The sequence below is a fragment of the Boleophthalmus pectinirostris genome, unplaced genomic scaffold (genome assembly GCF_026225935.1).
Source record: "Boleophthalmus pectinirostris isolate CB_2022bp ecotype Guang Dong unplaced genomic scaffold, ASM2622593v1 HiC_scaffold_17, whole genome shotgun sequence".
Lineage (NCBI taxonomy): Eukaryota > Metazoa > Chordata > Actinopteri > Gobiiformes > Gobiidae > Boleophthalmus > Boleophthalmus pectinirostris.
Window position 1 is genome coordinate 5,593,443 of NW_026571115.1, and position 24,498 is coordinate 5,617,940.

At 42.1% G+C, this 24,498-nt stretch overlaps 1 long non-coding RNA gene across 1 annotated transcript; it reads left to right on the forward strand.

The window, feature by feature from the left end:
- The first annotated feature begins 19,116 nt into the window (after positions 1-19,116).
- LOC129408657 (uncharacterized) lies at positions 19,117-19,589 on the forward strand. Its single transcript, XR_008632055.1, has 3 exons — positions 19,117-19,200; positions 19,299-19,389; positions 19,473-19,589. It is a non-coding gene; the product is annotated as an uncharacterized LOC129408657 (long non-coding RNA).
- Positions 19,590-24,498: the final 4,909 nt, after the last annotated feature.

A 24,498-nucleotide genomic window follows, 5' to 3' on the forward strand; every position in this document is an offset into this window, starting at 1 on the left:
TGTTTGTTGCAGTTTTACAAAAAAAAAAAAAAAAGGAAAAACGGAAAAAAAAGAAAAAGACAAAGAGACAAATGTGGAAATAAACGTCCGTAAAGACAAGTCTTTTCCATATGGTCGTGTGGACTCTCTTTTTTTGTATGTTCGCTATCTGTCTAGCCCTGGTAGAGACGCCATCGTGAGGACAGAATAGTAAAAAGGACATTGCACAGCGGGCTAAGACAAGATCAACTGTCACCATCGCACTGTGAACGAATAACTCAAGATGGAGCAGCAAGACAAGACGGACCAAACACAAAAACTATATGAGACCAGGTCAGAAGCTTCAAGATCAAGTAGGTCCTCAGCTAGTGCTGCAGCCACCAAAGCCAAAGCTAAAGCTGAAGCAGCCCTAGTAGAAGCCAAATATGCAGCTAAAGAAGCACAAGTGATGAAAGAAAAGGCTAGAATAGAAGCAGAAAATCAAAAGATGTTAGCTGAAGTAGCTCAACGTAAAGCAGAGCTAGAGGCTAATCTGTACGTGCTAAAGACAGAGAGGAGCGCCACCGCAGCCTCAGCAGAAGCAGCAGTCTACGAGGCCGCAGCAGCGATGGAGAATGACCCTCTCGACGACTTCAACCAGATCCCTCCACAGGACACTGCTCAACGCACCAGCGAGTATGTGCAGGCCCACTATGCACCAAAACCTCAGCACGAACCTCCAGTCCATCAGCAGCCGCCTGTCACATCTTCCAAAGCACAACGAGCACCGTCGTCACCTCTGCCTGACCAAACGCAGTGGTACCCGCTTCCTTACAGGGAAGCAAGTCTACCGAATTCCTTTGTTAAGAATGAGGTAATGTTTAGCACTCCATGCAGAGCCCAAACACGTTATCCTCCTGCTCCGATGTCTCACACATCCAGTCTTAGAGACTACCCTTGTGAAGCAGCACCACTGACTGATCTCACTAAATATCTAGTTAGGAGAGAAATGGTAAGCTCTGGACTATTAAAGTTTGATGACTGTCCAGAAAACTATTGGGCCTGGAAAACTTCTTTCCAGGATGTTACCAGAGAGCTCAATCTAACAGCTAGAGAGGAGCTTGACTTGCTGATAAAGTGGCTCGGCCCAGATTCATCTCCACAAGCAATGCGAATCAGGTCAGCTTATGTTCACAATGCCAACGCAGGTGCCAACATGGTTTGGCAAAGATTAGATGACACTTATGGTTCACCTGAGATTATTGAACATGCACTTTTGTCAAAGCTAGAGAACTTTCCCAAAATCTCTAACAAAGACAATCAGCGTCTCAGAGAGTTAGGAGACATCCTAATGGAGATAGAGTTAGCTAAGTCAGGGGGGCGTTTACCTGGTTTAGCTTATCTTGATACAGCCAGAGGAGTAAACCCTATTGTAGAAAAGCTTCCTTATGGACTGCAAGAACGCTGGATCACGTATGGCTCTAGATATAAGGAAGTGCATAATGTTTCCTTTCCACCTTTCAGCTATTTCGTTAACTTCATTTCCAGCCAAGCAAAGACCCGAAATGATCCAAGCTTTTCCTTTTCTTCAACCTGCATCACAAGTCAAATAAAACAAGACAAACCAGTGAGACATTACAGTAACAACAAAACAGTGTCAGTTAGAAAAACTGAGGTTATGGCTACACCTGTAACACCCAATAACAGTAGTCAAGAAAAGAGAGTAGATGAGCCAGCAGATCGTTGTCCAATGCACAACAAGCCACATCCCCTAGCAAAGTGTCGTGGGTTTAGGGGAAAACATTTAGATGAAAGGAAAGCTTATCTAAAAGAAAACTCAATCTGTTTTCGTTGTTGTGCATCCACTAAACACTTGGCTAAAGACTGTAAGGTTGCTGTTAAATGCAAAGAGTGCAATAGTGACAGACACATTAGTGCCCTCCACCCTGGACCTGCTCCTTGGTCCACGGGAGCACAAGCGATGGAACAAGAGCATGGCGGGGAGCAAGACAATGCCTCATCTCCCGAGGTCACCTCTAAATGTACTGAGATATGTGACAAAACACAAGGACTCAGATCGTGCTCAAAAATCTCTCTAGTGAATGTGTACCCAGCAAACCGCCCAGACAAAGCTCAAAAAATGTATGTGGTCTTAGATGACCAAAGTAATCGCTCTTTGGCAAAATCAGATTTCTTTGAGCTGTTTGACATTAGTGAAGCTCCATCTACTTACACTTTAAAAACCTGTGCAGGCATTAGTGAAGCTACAGGTAGGAAAGCTCACAACTTTGTTGTTGCGTCACTTGATGGACAAACACACATAGCATTACCCCCTCTTTTAGAGTGCAATACAATGCCAGATGACCGCAGTGAAATTCCCACACCTGACATTGTACAGTATTTTTCCTCACCTAGCACCAATAGCAGGTAAAATACCACCACTAGAGCAAGACACGCCCATCCTTCTGTTATTGGGACGAGACATTCTCAGTGTACACAAAGTGCGCGCGAGCAGTACAATGGCCCGCACAAACACACCTTATGCTCAGCGGCTAGATTTGGGGTGGGTTATTGTGGGTGAGATCTGTCTGGGGAGAGCTCACAAGCAGACTAAAGTGAATGTTTACAAAACTAGCATTCTACAAAACGGCCGCACTTCCTTCCTCGAGCCTTGCACTAGCGCCATTCATGTAAAAGAGACATTCACTCTCCCTAAACTGCAAACTGTTGTTTTCGGTGACATGGAGGCAGCTCTACTCAAACAGCCAGACACTCTAGGGCTCAACGTGTTCCAAAGAACGCCTGATGACGATAAACCAGCCTTGTCTCTTGAGGACAAAATCTTCCTTGAGATCATGGACAGGGAGGTGTACATGGACAGTGACAACCACTGGGTGGCGCCCTTACCCTTTCGTAATCCACGCCCTCTCCTTCCCAACAACAGAGAACAGGCTCTGAAACGCCTCACTGTTTTGAAACGGACATTAGATAAAAGGCCAGACATGAAAGAACAGTTCATAGATTTTATGGAAAAAATCTTTGCAAATGACCAAGCAGAAATTGCCCCAGAACTAGAACCAGGTGAAGAATGTTGGTACCTACCGATATTTGGAGTGTACCACCCCCAGAAACCAGGCAAAATCCGAGCCGTGTTCGATTCAAGCGCCCAGTTTAATGGCATCTCTCTTAATGACACTCTTCTTAGGGGACCAGACTTAAACAATACACTGCTTGGTGTTCTTTTGCGCTTTAGAAGAGAGCAGGTAGCAGTTACTGTTGATGTAGAGCAGATGTTTTACTGCTTCAGAGTAAAGGAAAGTCACAGAAACTATCTCAGGTTCCTATGGTTCAAAGACAATGACCTGAACAAAGAAATAATAGAGTTCCGCATGAAAGTTCCAGTATTTGGGAACAGTCCATCCCCAGCTATTGCTATCTATGGACTGAGACGAGCAGCTGAGCTAGGGCAGGAAGAATACGGCTCAAACACAAAAAACAGTTTGTCTTTCGCAATTTCTATGTTGATGATGGACTGGTTTCTGTGTCCAATGAGAGCCAAGCTATTGAACTTTTGTCTCGAGCAAGAAAAATGCTGGCTGAATCAAACATACGGCTTCACAAAATCGCCTCAAACGTCAGTCAGGTCACTAATGCATTTCCACTAGAGGAGCGAGCAGCAGATCTTAAGGATTTAGATCTGGATGTGGACCCTCTGCCTCTTCAACGAAGTCTTGGGCTTGGGTGGAACTTAGAAAATGACTCTTTTACATTCCAAGTGGGAAAAGATACTAAGCCATTTACCCGCAGAGGCATACTTTCTGTTGTAAACAGCCTATATGACCCCCTAGGGTTCGCTGCCCCAGTGACAATTCAGGGCAAAGCACTGTACAGGGAGCTAACTCTAGAACAACAGGACTGGGATGAACCTCTACCAACAAACAGGGAGATAGAGTGGACCAGATGGACTGAATCACTTACTGCTCTTGAAGGTCTCCAAATCCCCAGACCCTTTGTACCAATTTCACTGTCACATACTCAAACAAGGGAACTATGCATTTTTTCAGATGCTTCAACAATGGCAATAGCAGCTGTAGCTTACCTCAGGGTTGTTGACACAAATGGTCAGTGCCATGTGGGGTATATGATGGGTAAATCTAAACTAGCGCCATCTTCTGCCCACACAGTCCCACGCCTAGAACTGTGCGCAGCTGTTTTAGCAGTCGAACTCGCTCAGATAATCATCGAGGAAAGTGACATTGAGTTTCAAGCTGTCGACTTTTATACTGACAGTAAGATAGTTCTTGGGTACATTCACAACAGCACTCGCCGATTCTATGTGTATGTAGCTAATAGGGTTGCCCAGATCCGCAGATCAACCACACCCGACCAGTGGCATCATGTGGCCACAGACCAAAATCCAGCAGACCATGGTACCAGGCTCGTTCTCGCATCACAACTGCAATACACAACCTGGCTCTCTGGTCCTCTGTTCTTAAAGGTCAATACTGAGCAACGTGATAAGCCTGAAAGTTTTGATCTTGTGGATCCATCAGTGGACATGGAAATCCGTCCTCAAGTGACCACTTTAGCAACAAACGTCAAGGAGAACAAGCTTGGCTCACACAGATTTGAGCGTTTCTCAACCTGGAAATCCTTGGTTAGGGGAATGCAAGCTCTCATTCACATGGCAAGGTCGTTTTCAAAGGTCATACCTACGGACCACTGTGATAAACACTCCACAGATCTCTCTCAAGCAAAGACAGTTGTTATCAAATGTGTTCAACAGGAGATCTTTAGAGAGGAAATCAAAAGACTTTCTGAGGGAAAAGAGATATCCTCGCACAGTCCCCTTGAAAAACTTGATCCCTTTATTGATAGTGAAGGTTTGTTAAGGGTTGGGGGACGTTTGCAAACAGCAGATCTTTCTGAACTAGAAAAACACCCCCTTGATTATCCCAGGTTCTCATCATTTAGCAGTTCTCTTAGTCAGACACTATCACAACCAAGTAGCTCATCAGGGACGTCAGTTTACGGAGGGTGCTCTGCGCACCGCAGGACTTTGGGTTCTAGGGGCTAAAAGACTGGTTTCTCGCATAATTCACCAATGTGTCACATGTAGGAAACTAAGGGGTCGTCTAGAGGAACAAAAAATGGCAATTTTACCTGCTGATAGGCTTACCATTGACCCGCCATTTACTTACGTAGGTTTAGATGTTTTTGGACCTTGGAATGTCACATCCCGCCGCACAAGGTCAAACAGTGCTGAGAGCAAAAGGTGGGCAGTGATGTTTACATGTCTTTGTACTAGGGCAGTGCATATAGAAGTTGTCGAGTCAATGTCCACCTCCAGCTTCATAAACGCTCTCCGACGATTCTTGTCAATCAGGGGACCAGTCAAACGCCTTAGGTCAGACCAAGGTACAAACTTTATCGGTGCCTGTAAGGAGTTGCGAATCAACTCTGAAGATCCAGAAATCAAGAATTTCTTACAGGACCAAAGCTGCACTTGGGCATTCAACACCCCGCATTCCTCTCACATGGGAGGGGTGTGGGAGAGGATGATCGGACTAGTTCGAAACATTCTCGACAGTTTACTTTTGAAAAACTCTAACAGTCGTCTCACACATGAGGTATTGGTCACTCTTATGGCTGAGGTCATGGCCATAATGAACGCCAGGCCTTTGGTCCCTGTGACTACAGATCCTGAAACACTGGAAATCCTCTCACCTGCAATGCTTCTCACTCAGAAGGCCAGTCCAGTGTTATCACCTCCGGGGAATTTTGAACTCAAAGACCTTTACAAAGCCCAGTGGCGTCAAGTTCAGGGGCTTGCCGATTGTTTCTGGAAAAGGTGGAGGCAGGAATACCTCACCACTCTGCAAGCAAGACGAAAATGGAAAGCAGAAAAACCTAACATAAAAGAGGGTGATGTTGTTTTGTTAAAAGACACTCAAATCAAACGTAATGAATGGCCTGTTGGTATTGTAGTTAAGGCTATTCCCAGTGATGACAAAAGGGTAAGAAAACTTGAAGTCAAGATTGTAAAACAAGGTTCTGTTAAGACGTATATGAGACCTGTTACTGATGTAATTGTACTTTTGTCTGAAAATGGGGATAAAGGTTAAATAGTGGTATATTCATTAATATACCAGGCGGGGAGTGTACTGTTGACCCATTTAATACTTTATTTGTTATAAAGTTGATTGCCGCCCTCTAGTGGACGCCTTTGGTTTTAAGTTTTGTTTTTTCTACCGCACGTGCTCACTTACAAGCGTGATCGGTTCGCAGTCTGACAGAATACGTCTCTGTTTTCGGCCTTGGGGCATCTTTGTCCGTAAGTTTGGCTTGTTTTGTGTTATAATATTTTTCTTTGTATTGTTATAAATATCTGAAGGTTGGAACGGTGGTTTTGGCGCATTCGCGGTGTTGCTTATTGCTAGTTTCTTTGCTANGTCGTAGAGCCACGAAATTCGGTACACATTCGTCATGTCAAGACAAACAAAAAATGTTATTATGGCCACGCCCCCTGACAAACCAGAAGGCGGCCATTGGATGAAATTTCAGTCCGCATTTTCGCTGCGTTTGAACGAACTCCTCTGAAGGGCTTCACCCACAGGCCTGAAAATCACCGTACATCATCTAGACAAGTGGAACATCTAAAGTTAGCTGATTTTTTTTGATAACTGTCACGGTTTACGTGCGGGAAGCCGAAATTTGGTCAAATTTCACCTAATTTCAAGGTGACATTTATTTGCTCTGTTCGCACAGACTTAGTCCGTCGTTGAAATTGAATCACTAATGTGTGATCTCAGTCTGAATATAATACACTATAAAACATATGAAAAGTGAACACTATAGCGCCCCTACCATAGACATGAAACGTCAACATAGTCGGATCTGCACCAAATTTGGGAATTAAATTTATGCATTGATTACGAAAAAAGTATATTATGGACATTGGCATTTTTTCACTGTTGGCCAGCAGGGGGCAAAGACTCAAAATTTGGCGTCCTATGGGAGACGTCCCGGTCAACTTTGTCATAGAGCCATGAAATTCGCTACATACATTTGTCATGTCAAGACAAACAAAAAAATTTATTATGGCCACGCCCCCTGACAAACCAGAAGGCGGCCATCTTGGATTGAAGTTTCAGTCCGCATTTTCGTTCACATTGCGTTTTGAACGAACTCTCTGAAGGCGCTTCACCCACAGGGCTGAAAATCACCGTACATCATCTAGAGAAGTGGAACATCTAAAGTTAGCTGATTTTTTTGATAACTGTCACGGTTTACGTGCGGCGAAGCCAAAATGGTCAAAGTTTTGGGAATTTCAAGGTGACATTATTTGCTCTGTTCCACAGACTTAGTCCGATTGTGTTGAAATTTGAATCACTAATGTGTGATCTCAGTCTGAATATAATACACTATAAAACATATGAAAAAACACTATAGCCCCTACCATAGACATGAAACATCAACATTGTCGGATCTGCACCAAATTTGGGAATTAAATTCTATTAATGATAGAAAGAAAAAACATATATTGCTGACATGGGAATTTTTCAAGTTGGCCAGTAGGGGGTGCAAAGAACATCTAAAGGCGCACTATGTCATTTTGCCATTTGCAGGCACAAGTTTGCGGACACGCGTTTACGGTATGGTGTTGGCGGGGCACACTATTTGCGGGCACGGCGTTCGCCGCGGCGTTCGGGGGCGGGCGTTCGCGGGCGCGGCGGGCGAGGGCCGTTCGACGCCGCTTGCGCTTTTTTTTTTTTTTCTTTTCCCCACCCGATCGCATTTTTGCCCAAAAACATGGCGAAAATTCCCAAACGGCGGGAAAAAAAAATGGGCGCAACAATGACCCACCCGACTCAACAGCCGCCTAATTGCGCCCTATGGGAGTGGGGACAAGCAAGTTTGTCACAGGGAAACGAAATTCGGAAACAATGAGACAAGACAAAAGATGAATTGGAGCATGACCCTATGACGAACAGGAAGTCGCCATATTGATCAAACATTCGCCGCCGTTTTGACTTGGTGGTCTACAAAAAGATTCAAGTCCCGGGTTGGTCCAAATAGCTCAGATTTGACATGTCACTCTACAGACATGAACTCACAGAAGTTCAAATTTTTTTGGATACTCCTTACGGTTCGGCCGAGCACGCGGCGAAAAACGCCTTCATTTCCTGTTTTTTCGGTGACCTGTCACGGCCACAGGCATTGTCCTAGAGAACTCAATTCAAATCACAATTGTGTGATCAGGCCTGCATGTGATGAAATATGAAATCTATAAAAGTGAACTCTATAGCGCCCTAGCATAGACGGAAACGTCAACATTATCGGATTAGTACAAATTCGGGCATAAATTCTATGTATGATTACAAGCAAAAAAGTCTATTACGGACATGATGATTTTCCACTATTGCAGCAGGGCGCAAAGACTCCCCAAAATATTAAAAATATTACATGCCCATGTTTAATCGATCGTGCTGAAATTTGAATCACTAATGTGTGATCTCAGCCTGAATATAAAACGAAACATATTAAAGTGAACACTATAGCGCCCTACCATTGACATGAAGTCAACTTATCAGATTAGCACCCATTTGGGGATTAAATTCTACGCATATTACAAGCAAAAAGTCAATTATTCTGCAACCTATGACGAACAGGAAGTCGCCATATTGGTCAAACATTCACCGCCGTTTTGATTGGGTGTCTACAAAAAGATTCATCCCGGGGTTGGTCCAAATTAGCTAGTTTGACATGTCACATACAGACATGAACTCACAGAAGTGCCAAATTTTTTGGGATACTCCTTACGGTTCGCCGTAGCACGCCGGCGAATAACGCCTTCATTCCTTTTTTTCGGTGACCTGTCACGGCCACAGGCATTGTCCTAGAGAACTCAATTCAATCACAATGTGGTGATCCAGGCCTGAATGTGATGAAATATGAAATTTAATAAAAGTGAACTCTATGGCGCCGCCTAGCATAGACATGAAACGTCAATATTATCGGATTTAGTACCAAATTCGGGGCATAAATTCTATGTATGATTACAAGCAAAAAAGTCTATTACGACATGTCTTTCCACTATTGGCCAGCAGGAGCGCAAAGACTCCCCCAAAAATAGTAAAAAAATAATTACACACAGACTTAGTCCGATTGTGCTGAAATTTGAATCACTAATGCATGATCACGCCTAAACATAATACACTATAAAACATATGAAAAATTAACTCTATAGCGCCCCTAGCATAGACATGAAATGTCAACATTATTGGATTAGCACCAAATTTGGAAAAAAAAAATTTATGCATGATTACAAGCAAAAAAGTTTATTTTACACATGGAGTATTTTTCACAGTTGGCCAGCAGGGGCGCAAAGACTCCCCCCAAAATTCTGAAATATGAATCAATAATGCGTGATCACGGCCTGAATATAATACACTATAAAACACATGAAATGTCAACATTATTGGATTAGGACCAAATTCGGGAATTAAATTCTAGACATGATTACAAGTCAGAAAGTCTATTACGGACATGGTGCATTTTCCACTGTTGGCCAGCAGGGGCGCAATGACTCCTAAAAAGATTTAAAGGTGCATTATGGAATGTGTCTAATGGATGAGCTGTCGCTCGGGAGCTGTGGGAAGAGAGGGTGGCGTGCCTGGGCGGTCGCAGTCCCGGAGTCGTGGGGGGCGGTGCGTGCCGGGGCGAGGGCCACCATCGCGCGCGGCGGCTTAATTATTATATTTTACATTTTGGTAGTTTTAATACATTTTTTTCAACATTTATGTAAAGAGTTTTATTGTGACTATGCCAAGTACTTCTATTACAGATTCAATCCACTAAGGTGAGGTGTTTGCAAATTCTGTCTGATACTCATTGAGAGACAACTGTTCAATACGCTGAGACAGCTGTTAGTGAAACGTTAGACAACCTTTAGAAACTGGATTGATTGTCCAAATTTTAGTAGTGCAATCACATGTATTTTAATTTAAGCAGTTAGTTAATTTCATGTTGTTCCATCATTTAACAACACAAACAGACACAAACTTTCCCTTGTTTCGAGCATGAGGCACTTTAAATTTAAAAAGCCTGTTAAATTAATAGTTGCCTTCCCTCTCAAAAAAGTTACTGAATATTTTTTGGTAAGTGCTAACTTTTAGTCATATACATTACTTGCACATACATGTTCAAATGGTTCATTTAAGTTATTTGCGTGAATAAATAATTTAGTGTGTTCATGAAATTTGACATTGTAAGAATTATTTCTTATTTCTCTTCTTTGAAGTTTTCTACAATGGTTCGATTTTGCACAATATGTTAAATATGGTAAAACCAGTGGAACAATAAAGCATGTGTAGTGATGTATGATCCAAATTATTTGTTTAATACTGCAATATATTTTGATATTTGATATGTCACATAAAGTCACATAAAAGTATTGGTTTTAAACAATAAGAAGTCCATTCTTGCTTAAGGAAATAATCAGGGGTGTGTCATTATGTCAGACATAAAGAGAACACCAAACAGCCAATGTTGTGCCTTTTGTTTGAGGAGGTTTTGTAACTCACGTAAAAAAATAAGCACTCGCGGAGATCCAGATCCGTTTATCCATTTATTTAAAGAAAAAAAATAAATAATGATAATATTCTCCGTGGTTGACTTTTTTTTTGATATAACGTATGTGTGTGTGTGGTCACAAATAGTATCTTCTTCTCTCCAGTCTCCACGGGCACTGCCTTCCCGCCCTGCTCCTACAGGTGGCAAGATATACCTGATTGCAGGAGGAGGGGAGGGAGAGGAGATCAGGATGACCTATAAAAAATTCTATAATAAAGAAAATGCAGTTTACTTTTATAAAAAAAAATATCAAATTAATAACTTCTTAAATAAATATAAACTGGCTCCAACATTCCGGCCCCTAATTGTTGTAGCTTTAAGCAAAACAATTACCATATTTTAACAGTAGAGGGAGCCATAGAATTTCAAATTTAAGTTAAAAAAAAATAGCCAGTATTATCATTATATCATATATCATTTTAAATCAATTTAAGCCAACCAGAAGATCTTAAGTTTCTTAAGTTCAAAGTTCTCTTTTTTTTTTTTTTTTTTATCTGCGTCCTCCATGAGCAGACATAGTTTATTTATTGGTCGTTGCAAAATGCTGGTTTTTGTTTTAACCATCACACTTCTGAGCAGACCTTTAGAGTCAGGGAAAGTCTTTAGGACACGTCCCATTAGCCAGGAGTTCCTTGGTGCCGTATCATCCACAATAAGGACCAGGTGACCGGGCTGAAGGTTATTTTTGGTGTGATGCCATTTACTTCGCTGCTGCATTAAGGGAAGGTACTCTTTAGTCCACCGTGTCCAAAACAGATCAGCAAGATATTGTGCCTGTCTCCATCTCCTTCTGCAGTACATGTCCTCCTTCACAAACACTCCAGGTGGCAGTGTGAATGTTTGCTTGAGGTGGAGCAGATGGTTTGGAGTGAGTGGCTCCAGATCATTTGGGTCACTTGAGACAGTTGTTAGTGGCCGATCGTTCATGATGGCTTCCACTTCACTTAGCGCAGTCTGCAGTATCTCATCATCTATAGATTGTTGTCTTAGGATAGATGTGAGAATTTTTTTCACCAATCTGATCAATCTTTCCCAAACTCCACCATGATGAGCAGCAAGTGGGGGGTTGAATGTCCATTTTATATCTTCTGTCAGAAATGCACTTTGGATTTTTCCGTGGTCCAATTCCTTAAGTGCTTCTTTTAGTTCCTTATGTGCTCCTACAAAGTTGGTACCGCAGTCAGTTCTGATGCTTTGGACTGGTCCCCGTCGACAGATAAATCTCCTTATAACATTTATACAGGAGTCTGTAGTGAGTGAGTGAGCCATTTCCAGATGTACAGCCCTGCTGACCAGGCATGTAAATATGACTCCCCATCTTTTTACTTGTGATCTGCCTCTTTTCACTTCTATAGGACCAAAGTAATCTATTCCCACATGACTGAAAGGTGGAACATCTGAGCACAAGCGGTCTTCAGGCAGATCTGCCATCTTTTGCTCTGTGGGCTTTGACTGCATGCGTCTACAGAATACACAGTTTTTAATGATCTTTCTGGCCAGAGCATTGGCCTGAGGAATCCAGAAGCGCTCACATAGTCTGGAGAGCATGAAGTTTCTCCCCGAGTGTCCCACTGCCTGGTGGATGTAGCACAATAGAAGGTGAGACAGATGTGAGTGCTTGGGCAAGATGATCGGATTTCTCTGCTCCACTGCTGCTGTAGACTTATTTATGCGTCCTCCCACTCTTAATATGTCTTTTTCAATGATTGGATCAAGTTTGTAGAGGCAGTGTTTTGAGCTCAAACATTTTCCACTTTTGAGAAGATGCAACTCCTGGTCAAAATGTCTCTTTTGTTCAAATTGAATCAGAGCTCTTTCTGCTTCTTTTATGTCTTCCACCATCAGAGTCTGTGTGCCATCACTGTATTTTGTTTTTTTCACTCTTAAATCTCTCTCTTTTCCTTGTAAAGACTCATCTTTTCTCTTTTGACTCTTATTTAACAGTGTTTTCTTCACCTTTAAAATCCATGCTGCAGCTCTCAACAGTTGGTTCCATGAAGAATAGTGGCTTATCAATGAGCAGATAGGATTTGTGCTTTCCACTTTCAGTGTGTTAACTGTGATGTTTTTTCGCACCTCAGGATCATCTGGTGATATCTCTCCTGGATCTAGTGGGGATTTTGGCCACTCACTCATATTTTTCTCCAGAAAAGAAGGGCCTTTTAACCATTTTGATTTCAGGAATGACTCCACACTTAAGCCACGTGACCCATCATCTGCAGGGTTTTCTCTTGAGTTGACATGTCTCCATTGTCTTGTGTGGGACAGGTCATGAATAAGTGCAATACGGTTGGACACAAATGTATGAAATCTCTTGGTTTGGTTGTTAATATATTTCAGTACAGATGTGCTGTCAGTCCAAAAGGTTGACTCTTTGAGAGGCATGTGTAGCTCTCGTTTCAGCATCCGGTCGACTTTTACTGCTAGTGTGGCTGCTGTCAGTTCCAGTCGTGGTGATTTGTTTGATGGGGGCTACTCTGGCTTTTCCAAACACAAAAGCAAGATGGACGTCACCCTGGTGGTTTGTATATCTGATGTAGCTTACAGTGCCATAGCCTGATTCACTTGCATCACAGAAATGATGGAGCTCAGCTTTGTGTACAGGGTCAAAGTTTGGAGGTTTTAGACATCTCTGCACATTAAATCCATTCAGCTGATTTAACTCATCACACCATCTTTGCCAGGGCTTTGAAAACTCATCAGGGATGATTTGATCCCAACCACACTTGGATTTACAGAGTTCTTGTAGGATCTGCTTAGCTTTGAGCACAAACGGTGCAAGGAAACCAAGTGGGTCATAGACTGAGCTGACTGTAGACAGAATAGCTCTCTTTGTTGCAGGGCGACTCTTCAGCACTACTTTAAAGGTAAATGTGTCACTTTTGAGACTCCAGTGTATCCCGAGTGCTCTCTCCACTGCATGTGGTTCTTTCAGACTGTCTTTGTCCAGGTCTAGCTCCTTCACAACAGCAGCTCGATGGGACTCAGGTATTGTTTCAATCACTGCATTACTGTTGCTGACCCATTTGTTTAGTGTGAAACCACCTTGTTTACATGCATCTCCTAAATCTCTGCATAGTGTGATGGCCTGGTTCTCAGTTGGCACTGATTTAAGGCAATCGTCAACCAATAGAGTTGTCTTTAATAGTTCAGTGATCACCTTACTCATATTGTCTTTGTTGTCCTCTGCAGTTTGCGTAGTGGCAAAGTTGGCAATACTTGGAGATGACACAGCACCAAAAAGTGAAACTCTCACTGTAACCTCTGGCTCTTTGTGTATATCACCATCAGGCCACCAAAGAAATCTCAAACTGTCTCTGTGATTCTCATTAACAAAGACTTGATAGAACATTGCTTCTATGTCGGCCATAACAGCAATCTTTTCTTTACGAAATCTTAACAGAACTCCAATAAGTGTATTGGTCAGGTCAGGGCCTTGAAGAAGTTCTTTATTCAGTGATGTGCCTTGAGACGAGCTTGTGCAATCAAAAACAACTCTTAACTTGAGCTTCTTCTTGTGGCGGACACCATGATGTGGTATGTACCATACATGGCCAATTTTCCCTTTCAGCTGTTGATTAGGCACCTTTTCTGCGTACCCCCTTTTGAGAATGTCCTGCATGAATGCAGTGTATTCAGCAGCATAGTTAGAGTCCTTTATAAAGCGCTTTTTCAGACCTTGTAAGCGTTCTCTGGCTACTTCAATGTTGTTGGGCATCATCTTGTTTTCATTTTTGAACGGCAAAGGTAAGTAGTAATGTCCTTCTCTTAGAGTAACATTGTTTGATGCTATTGACATGAACTGTTTATCCTCCATAGACATCTCATTTTTCTCCTCATATCTATTTTCACAAAAATCCTGGTTATATTGCTTTATGAGGAGATCTTTCAAGTCCATCACAGAAATCCTGTTGCTTGTCACTGTGATTGGCCCAGAGTGTTCTGTCTGTTTTAGTGGTCCACTCACAACCAGCCCAGGAGTGTCTTAACTGCATATGGCCCATTGTTTTCACTGTTAACATGCCATGGCTCCAGTGCTTTGGGAATATCTGTCCCAATGAGAAGTTCAATATCAGCATCAATCTCATCAAGTTGTACACGATCAAGGTGTGGCCAACTTTTCAGATCTTCTTTGGTGATGATATTGTCTTTTGAGACTGGTGTTTTGTTTTGAGTGCACACTTTTGGCAGTTTAATATACGTGTTCCCTTTCAAGTGTCCAATCTCCAGTCCAGTCACTTCATATGTCCGTGTAGGATTTTGCTGTCCCATCGTCTGCAGCAGTATTGTTGTTCTGCGTCCTTTAGCCTGCAGTCGATTCATGAGCTGATTAGTACAAAAGGTTGCTGTGCTGCCTGGGTCGAGAAAAGCATAAGTCAGAATGTATTTATTATTTTGTGTAAGCTTAACTTTAACAGGAACAATAGCAAGTGCACAGTCTTTACCGGCCCCAGTTGCATCTCCAGCTGATATAATAGTGTTGCTTATTGACGTTTCTGGTGGGCTTTTTGCACAGTTCTCTTGATTCTGCATGTTCCCACATTTATGTGAAGTACAGTTGGGTGTCGTTTCTGACAAATGTTACATGTTGATCTTTTTTTACAGTTTTTGCTTACATGTCCTTTGATTAAACATCCAAAACAGTAACCATTCGATTTCAAAAACTTCAACTCTTTTGTCATGTTCTTGAGCTTTTAACAGAGAGCATTCATTCAGTACATGTTTTCCACTACAAAACCCACATAAGACGCTGACACATGGGGTTAAAGTTGACTGTTTACTGATACTGATGTTTTTATTTACAGGTTTCACTGTTTGTGTCTCAGTTCAGCGTTTACAGCCACAGAAGTAGCAAAACTACTGTTTTTGCCCTTTATTTGCTTCACTGTAGTTAGTCTGTTTTTTGGGACCATTGCTCTCGTCACAGTTGCTGTAGGCTCATGGAGATCTCCACATAGCGGATCCAACAGTATTTTTGCTTGTTTTTCCACAAATTCCACTAAATGTTGAAATCTTACTGTAGGAGCCTAAACCCAGTTTGGAGTATTTTCATTATTGAGATAATTATGCTTATTTTGTTTGATTAATGTTTACTTTAAATGCATGATTTTTGGTATTTTGGTGGTTCTTTATGGTTAACTTGATTATTTGTTGATTATTTGTTACAAAGTAATTTGATCTATTTTATTTTTTCTTTAATTAATTATTGCTAATGTTAATCATAAGTTTACTTAAGTAATGTTTAATTTTTGTATTATTTTGTGGTCTACGGCTCCTTATTTAAGATGTGGGCAGGTGCACCGGGAGAGGGTGGAGTGGAGCCAAACAGTTTTTTGACCTCCTGTCACCTACACGTTAAAGTTCCTCTTTTTTGTTTGTATCTGTATGTCCTATAATGTGAATCAGCAGTAAAGAGTTTTTAAATTGCACTTGGATCGCTGTTCGTGGATTCTTTCATTTTTGATGCATTTTAAAAAGGTGGAACAAGGTGTGCAAAGCGTCAACTATGGCTTACAAATGTTTGGACCTTACACTTACTCTTGTTTTTGATTTTTGTTGTGTTTCATAGGCTGTTGAGCGCCACTTTTCACGAAGCTTGTATGGCAGTTTGGAAGCAATCAGTCTCAAATTGGATGAGTTGTCCAGCTCATCCATGTACTGTAGGTCCTGCATAACATTACAGCATCCTCTTAAATACATTGCATAGGTATGTAATGCATTCCCATCCTCAGCTCTAATTGCAGTCCAGTTCAATGCCTTCTCCAAATAAGCTCCTGAAATCTTAATCTCATTACCAAAATGTTCTTTTAGGAGACGTTTTGCCTCAGCATAGCCTCTATTCACATCCATATGCAAACAGCTGCGGACAAGATCTCTCTGGAGACCTGTGGTAAACTGCTCCAAATAGTAAAGTCTGTCTTGATTATCCACAGTTTTGTCCTCAATCAAATGTTCAAATGCATGAATGAATGACAAGTATGTGAGAGGATTACCATCAAATGTTGCTATTTCTCTGGGTGGTAACAATGACAGCTTTTGTTGTGAAATAATAAGATGAGCAATGTCACTTTGTCTTTGAATCAGCTCATTTGTATTATCACATTTGGAGTGACTCTTTGATACATTAATACTTTTGTTTTTGTCATCAACATTGTCTTGACTCTCACTTGTGTCTAACTCAAATACACTTTGTTCATGGGGTTCATTTAATGTTGCAACATTTTTATCAGTGTCAATATTTGTCAATACAGCTTTTTGCAGTGGGGTTTTTGGTGTAGCTCCCAGTTGTAAAAAGTGATCCATTTTTGTGCTTTCACTGATTGTACTTATTTCCATAACATCCTTTTGCTCATGTTGCTGCTTTTCATAATATTCATTTCATTGAATCTCCTTGTTCTCTGTGGTGGGGTTCTTCAAAAAAACTCAGGCTTAGGCAGGAAATGCTTTTCGGTGATTTATTGTGCTCTCCAAAGTGCAAAAGGTGCCAAACGTGAGAGTGGAAAATGTTTACAGTGGTGGTGTGAAAAAACAAAAATGACAAAAGTTTTTGGTGGACTTCCCCTTTAAGTCCGGCAAAGTTTCTCTCTCTCTCACTCTCTCGGTTCCTCTGGCTCACTCCACACAAGTTACCTCCACTGCAACCTGGTCGCAACTGCTCACAGAGCTGGAGAGCGCACCTTTATATTCCCGGTTTGCCCCTCCCACATTACATAATTCCCCCAATAATCATGATTTCGCCGTTTCTACAATCAAACGGCCTATGTTTTATAGCACGATGGTTTATATACCCGTAATAGCTTGCGCCCAGAATGAACAGGTCTTTAAATACAACGTCTGAGAGACAGACAATACATTTAATTGCCCATGCAAATTAGTTGTTGCCCCACCTGATTCCCGGAACCCACGCAACGACCGGATTTAAACTCCCAGCGCGGATGTGTCCGGGTTTGCCAGTACACACCACGGAAGGAGGGCGAAGGCGGCGGCGCGAGGGTAAGTGAATGTCTGGATTGGCGTGCTTTAGATGAATTGAATAAGCGCTTCCAAGTGGGCACCCTTAGTCGCGGAAAGACACGCAGGAGATGTTGGGAGAATTTTATTGTAAAACAGTGATTTTGGTAGGAACTGGTACGGCGAGCGGTGCGCAATAACTACGGAAACGGGCACGCGCATCTTCACGTGCTCTCCCCCAGGACGGCGTTCTTAGGGACGAGCCTGCTCCGTCACATTCTCCATCATCATCAAACTCCTCCTGTAGAGCTTTTACTTTTGCATTTGAGGCAGCAATCTTAGCTGCCAGCTCTGCTTGTTCCAACTTTGTTTTGAGTTTTGCTTCCTCCAGTTGTAGGCTGTGTTTTACTTTGAGAGCTTCTGCTTCAGCCAACAAAGCTGCTTTTTCTGCTTTGGCCTTTCTCTTTTCAGAGTTGATAGAGGAAGTTTTTGATCTTGAGGAATATGTGGAGTGCTTGTGTGAAACATTTGAGATGCTGTCCATAGGTTCCACTTTTGTTGTGCAATTAATTGTCTTTTCCAGTTTGCAACATCTTTAATGAAATAGTCAAAATTGGTTGTTCTGGGTTCATATCAGTCATTATAGTCTTGTTCCCTTTCTTCCTCAGATAGGAACTGTTGCACAGATTCATGGGCTTTTTTGAACTCATCAACAGCAGTTTCAAACAATTCATAGATCCTTTCAAATTCATTTAAATCCACATCATCCACCATTAACAGTTTTATTTCATTTATTCTGCGCGTGCATACTCCCAGTCTGGCTTTCCTTGATGCCACGCAAGATTTGAATTGAGCCTCTGCGTTTTCTGCCCCGCCTTGAATCTGATTTTCCTCATCGCTCATTTTGGCTCATTGCTTTGAATCGCTCTTTGCATTGACACATTCTACGTTCACAGGGCGTCAGTAGTACGTTTTATTTGTTTAGAAAAGCGCTGCGTAAATCCGTCTTTAAACAACTTCGGATCTTCCATGCGGTGCAGCCGCTGGCCTGATAGCCGCTGAGCGTAGCGGCGCTTTCATTCATCAAATCGATCAGCTGATTTTACTCCTCACTGGCGCGTGCGTCAAGCCGCTTTCGCCCTTTGATGTCGCCGCGATCGCCAATCCACAAACAGCGATAACGATGAATTCTTCTTTTGAATCCTTGGAGTTTCAGGATTATTTTGTGACTTGTTGTGCCCTTTTGTTTGAGGAGGTTTGTAACTCACGTAAAAAAATAAGCACTCGCGGAGATCCAGATCCGTTTATCCATTTATTTTAAAGAACAAAAAATAATGATAATATTCTCCGTGGTTGACTTTCCTTTTGATATAATGTGTGTGTGTGGTCACAAAATAGTATCTTCTCCTCTCCAGTCTCCACGGGCACTGCCTTCCCCGCCCTGCTCCTACAGGTGGCAAGATATACCTGATTGCAGGAGAAGGGGAGGGGAGAGGAGATCAGGATGACCTATAAAAAAATTCTATAATAAAGAAAAATGTATCACATTTATAACTTCTTAAATAAATATAAACTGGCTCCAACAGCCAAGATAACAAGAAGGAGGAGAGACCTCTAAGAGCCAACAAATCAAGAAGGAAGAAAGACCTGTACAAGGTATGTTGTGTCTGTGCCTAAATTGTTTAAGTGATTTCAATGATTTCAGTGATTTTGATTTTGATGTTTTAATGTAATGCGTATTTATATATGTGTAGAATCAGAATGGCGACATTTACTCCAAGTAAACTACCACCTGCATGTGGCAAATTGTCACATGATGTGAGAAGGAAGTTGGTCCTGCTAAATGTAAGTTGTATTGGCTAAAATCCCTATTTTTTACCAAAGTTTGTGAGTTGTCTCAATTTAATTTCCCTTTTTCTGTTTTACAGTATCAAATGCACGATCCTGGTCTCACGGCCCTGGAGAAGTCAGAGCTGTTTCTTGATTACAGCTTTGAGTTTTTACAAAAGTATGAGAGTGTCATATGTCACACAAGATGTCAAGAGATTTTTAGAAAACAGCAGGATCTACAAAAACTTAAAGAAAAAAAATCAAGAAGTCCTGGAACTTCTTTTTGTAAGTGGTAATTAAGCCTTTCATTATTTTAATTGCAACTTTAAATAAGAACTGTTCTAAATCAAAAGCTCTGTCATTAGATGTAGAGGAAGAAAAAAAGACAAGACTGAACTTTCATTCTCCACGAATCCCCCCTCTGCAGCTGTTTTGAGACTGAAGGAGCCCCAAGAATCTGCTTGAAGAAGATGTGCCTGAAGAAGTTGTGCCTGATGAAGAATCTGTGCATGAACAAGTTGTGCTGAGCACCACTGAGCAGTGACCAGCCAAAGTTCAGAAAAGAAAGAATGCTGACTTACCCCTGAAAATACAATTTTATATGTAAATATGGAAAATATTTGTGGATTTACTTTTTAAACTATTTAAATGTTTATTGAATCATATTTGGATACACAAAGACTTAAAACCAAAACTGCACACATTTCATATATTTTATAGTGTATTATATCTGCTGAGATCACGCATTAGTGTTTCAAATTTCAGCACAATCGGACTAAGACTATGTGTGTAATCATTTTAAAAATATTTTTTAGGGCAGTCATTGCGCCCCTGCTGGCCAACTGTGAAAAATACCCCATATCCGTAATAAACTTTTTTGCTTGTAATCATGCATAGAATTTTATTTCCAAATTTGGTGCTAATCCGATAATGTTGATGTTTCATGTCTATGCTAGGGGGCGCTATAGAGTTCACTTTTCATATACTTTATATTGTATTATATTCAGGCCGTGATCATGACTTAGTGATTCAAATTTCAGCACGATCGGACAAAACCTGTTTCTGTAATAAATGTTTTACTATTTTTGAAGGGGAGTCTTTGCGCCCCTGCTGGCCAATGGTGGAAAATGCATCATGTCCATAATAAAACTTTTTTGCTTGTCATCATGCATAGAATTTAATCCCCGAATTTGGTACTAATCCGATAATGTTGACGTTTCACGTCTATGCTAGGGGGCGCTATAGAGTTCACTTTTATTAGATTTCATATTTCATTACCTTCAGGCCTGGATCACACAATTGTGATTTGAATTTGAGTTCTCTAGGACAATGCCTGTGGCCGTGACAGGTCACTGAAAAAACAGGAAATGAAGGCGTTTTTCGCCGGCGTGCTACGGGCGAACCGTAAGGAGTATCCCAAAAAAAGTTGACAACTTCTGTGAGTTCATGTCTGTAGATGTGACATGTCAAATCTGAGCTCATTTGGACCAAACCCCGGGGACTTGAATCTTTTTGTAGACATCCAAGTCAAAATGGCGGCGAATGTTTGATCCAATATGGCCAACTTCCTGTTCATCATAGGGTCATGCTCCAATTCATCCTTTGTCTTGTCTCATTGTTCCGAATTTCGTTTCCCTGTGACAAACTCTGCTTGTCCCCACTCCCATAGGGCTCCAATTCTAGGCGGCGCTGTTGAGTCGGGTCACTCGGGTCATTGTTGCGATGCCCATTTTATCGAATTTTTCGCCGAACCGATCGATCTGGACCCGGTTTGGGGACTTTTCATCCATGTTTAGGGGGTCAAAAATGCGATTCAATGTGGGGGAAAAGAAAAAAAAAAGAAAGAAACCGACGAAGAACAATACCCCTCGCCCCTAACTTTGTGAGGGCCAACTATCCTGTCTTATGTGTAAATTAGAATCATACGTGTGCTACTGGGAAATAAGTAAGTAACTTTTTATTTATATAGCGCTTTTTCACAGACATTTCTGTCCCCAAAGATGCTTTACAGAGCATTATTCAGCATTATTCATTCACTCTATACCCTGGTGGTGGTAAGCTACTGTTGTAGCCACAGCTGCCCTGGGGCACACTGACAGAAGCGCGGCTGCTATGCTAATCAGCGCCATCGGTCCCTCCGACCACCACCATCACTCACACACACACCACTTTCATACTAGGCAATGTGGGTGAAGTGTCTTGCCTAAGGACACAAAATGATTGAATTGATTGTATTTTAATTGACCTTGACTATCAGCTGTTCTTGGAGACCTGGAGCATGTTTTCTCGGTATTGGGTAAGTATTATACTCTTCTATTGTTTTTTTCTTCAGACTTAACAGTTCCACTATAGGTGTGGTCACTCAGGAAAGCTGCTGTGCAACATCCCACCCACCCTCCCTGGGAGTAGAGCCTTGTACATGTGATAACCACACAAAAACATGTAGCCCTCTACTGGTCGCGTCCCGAGGAAGTCGGGGACGTGCTGTAAGGTTAGTTAGCTGTAGCTTCTAGCACACTAGGTTAATCACTTTTTTACAGGATGTGCGCAGGCTGCTAGTTGGTCACAGATGTGGATTTTGGTGATAAGTGACTGTGGGTCTTCTCAAACTAGTTTTAATGTGTAAAGTTATGTTCCAACCACTAACAAGAATAAACACAGTGGTCTTTAGGAGCCTGCCTGTCATGGCTGGTGCCCCCCTCCCTCTTTTCCTCTCTTGTGTGTGTGTGTGTGGGCGGAGTCTCCTGGACCTCTAATTCTTCTCACCTGCGAGCAATCAAGAGCTGACGACTTGAAACCTGCGAGTCTCTGCCAGAATGTTTACAACCAACACACATGATCCCTGCTGTCTCCTGTCCTGCTCCTGCCCTGCTCCTGCTCACATTCTACCAATTGTAAAATAAATTCTCCTTTTTCATTTTTGTGAACCTGGTCTGCAGTCCATTTTTTGGGTCCCTCCATTGTTGCCCCTTAACAGTGTCCCGTTATCACAGGGCAGGCGGAAACATCTGATGCATTTTCAGTGGAGGAACTAGTAACACGTAGAATAGCTACACAAACTTGTAAATATTGCTAACTGAGAGAGTGTCTTTGCAAATGACAGTTTTAAAATATGGAGCCCTGGGATCGTGGTTCCCTCGCGGCCGCCTCTTGTGTCATTAGAGTGTGGAGAGCTTTATACACAGCGTGCTCTGTTGGCACGAGAGGAGGCCGTATACGCCTGACCTCCCTGCAGTGAGAGCGTGGTGGAGATGCCAGGTTAACGAGTGCATAAAAGTCCACATCTTTAAGTGCGCGCAGGAGGAGAAGCCACCTCGTTATAAGTGCTCTCTTTCTTGCTGCTCCCCCTTTTGCTCACACACATTTCTAGGTCCCTGTGTAAGCCGCTCTGTCCTCCATGATCAGGTAAAATCCCAATCCTTTAGGCCTTATTCATGAAAATATCCAAATTCCTAAATCATTGATCCTTTTAGTGCCGCTGTCTGACTACAAGCCCGGCTCTGCTTCATTCTAGAAACATGCTGAGCTTCACAGTGCATTCTCGTGTGCTCTAGTCTTTGGAGACAGGTAATGAATGTCTACTGCTCCTGTCAATTCACAAAAATGTCCAAATTGTCACATAGTCCAGTTTTTCATTGTTTTTCTACTTTATTTATTTATTTATTTGAGACTGGGACCGCGCACAATTTTTGCATTAACCTTAACAGGAGAGATGTATTGTACATCAGGTTGTAGCATCAGTGCTAATTTCCACCTGTAGTCCCTGGGCTTGGCCGTATCATTGGCCTTGAGCCAAGTGCGCATCACCGTGCGCCTCCATTTGCAGTAACAAGTAACGCCCCATAACCTCTTCATTCATAAAAGTTCCAAATTCTTACACATCTGTCCCTCGTAGCCACACTGCACTCGCAGTACCAGAACCTTTACGCACAGTGGTGCACCTTCAACAATCAGATAAGATCAACGCATTCTAAATATGATGTCAACTCCAAGCATGTGTTCTCTTACAATGAATCTGGTTGTATAGTTGACATTGGGCCAAGGATTGTGCAAGTCATTCTGCGCCCCTCATCCTAAACTCCAGAAAGTGAGCTGTGTAAAGCGGATTCCCAACAGTCAACCCTGGGATCGTGCTCTCACCTTATTCCACCAATGTTATGTGTTTCTTGGGCTTAGTTCCACTAGGCAATAGGATTTATAATAACTCCCCCATGTTTTATGTGTCATCAGCGGTCAGCAGTGGCACAGAGCACGTTGCCTCGTCTGTTTTTACTTGTACTGGCTTCGCCTCTGCTGTTGCTTTGCTTATACATTTTTTTTGCCCATTTTGTTTAGTTTTGCCTATAGTCTCGTGTCTGTCACCATTCTCCAGCACGGAGAACGGGCGACCAACTCTGTCGCAATGGGTTGTGCACTAGGAAATGTGGGTAACTGTTTTATAATGAACTGAATGACTGAGTGATTAGATCCAGGACTTTTAATGTTGTAGCTATCGTTTTTGAAATTAAAGATGTGTTTCCTTTGAAATTGTAAAATGAATACCCTGTAAATGATGGGACCTGGCTCTCTCGTTTGATATGCTTACCTTTGTGCCTTATACTTAGATTCTATTTCCCCAAACTAGATTTGAGGTGGTGTTGTTGCAACACAACTTCTGTTAATATTCCAAATTGTCAACCCCTCGACTGCTGTATATGTGATGTCCCCACACGTGCTGTGATCCTGTGATTCCCTTTTGGGAATGGTTAGGAAGGTGTTAGGTCTGAGTTGGAGAGCCGTAAGGAGTTCCACCTTAGAGAGTCCTTCTTGTACAATGTACAAGTGAGTCCACTTGTACATTGTGACAGCTGCGGATCCAAGTGAGTCCACTTGGATCTGCAGCTGTCACAATGTACGACAAAATAAGTCTGGGTCCACTGCATTTCTCATGGATCCACTCAGGACCCATTTTGGATCCCTTTCAGAACCGGGTTATCTGCCCCGGATCTGCTGCGGGTCTGTTTCTTATGTTGTTAGGAGCCTAAATATGCTTCAGATTTGATACTGATCCACTTCCTACTGACCTAAATCCACACCAGCAGCATTTGCATTGAAATTGTACATAAAACATCTTTTACAGCAAGA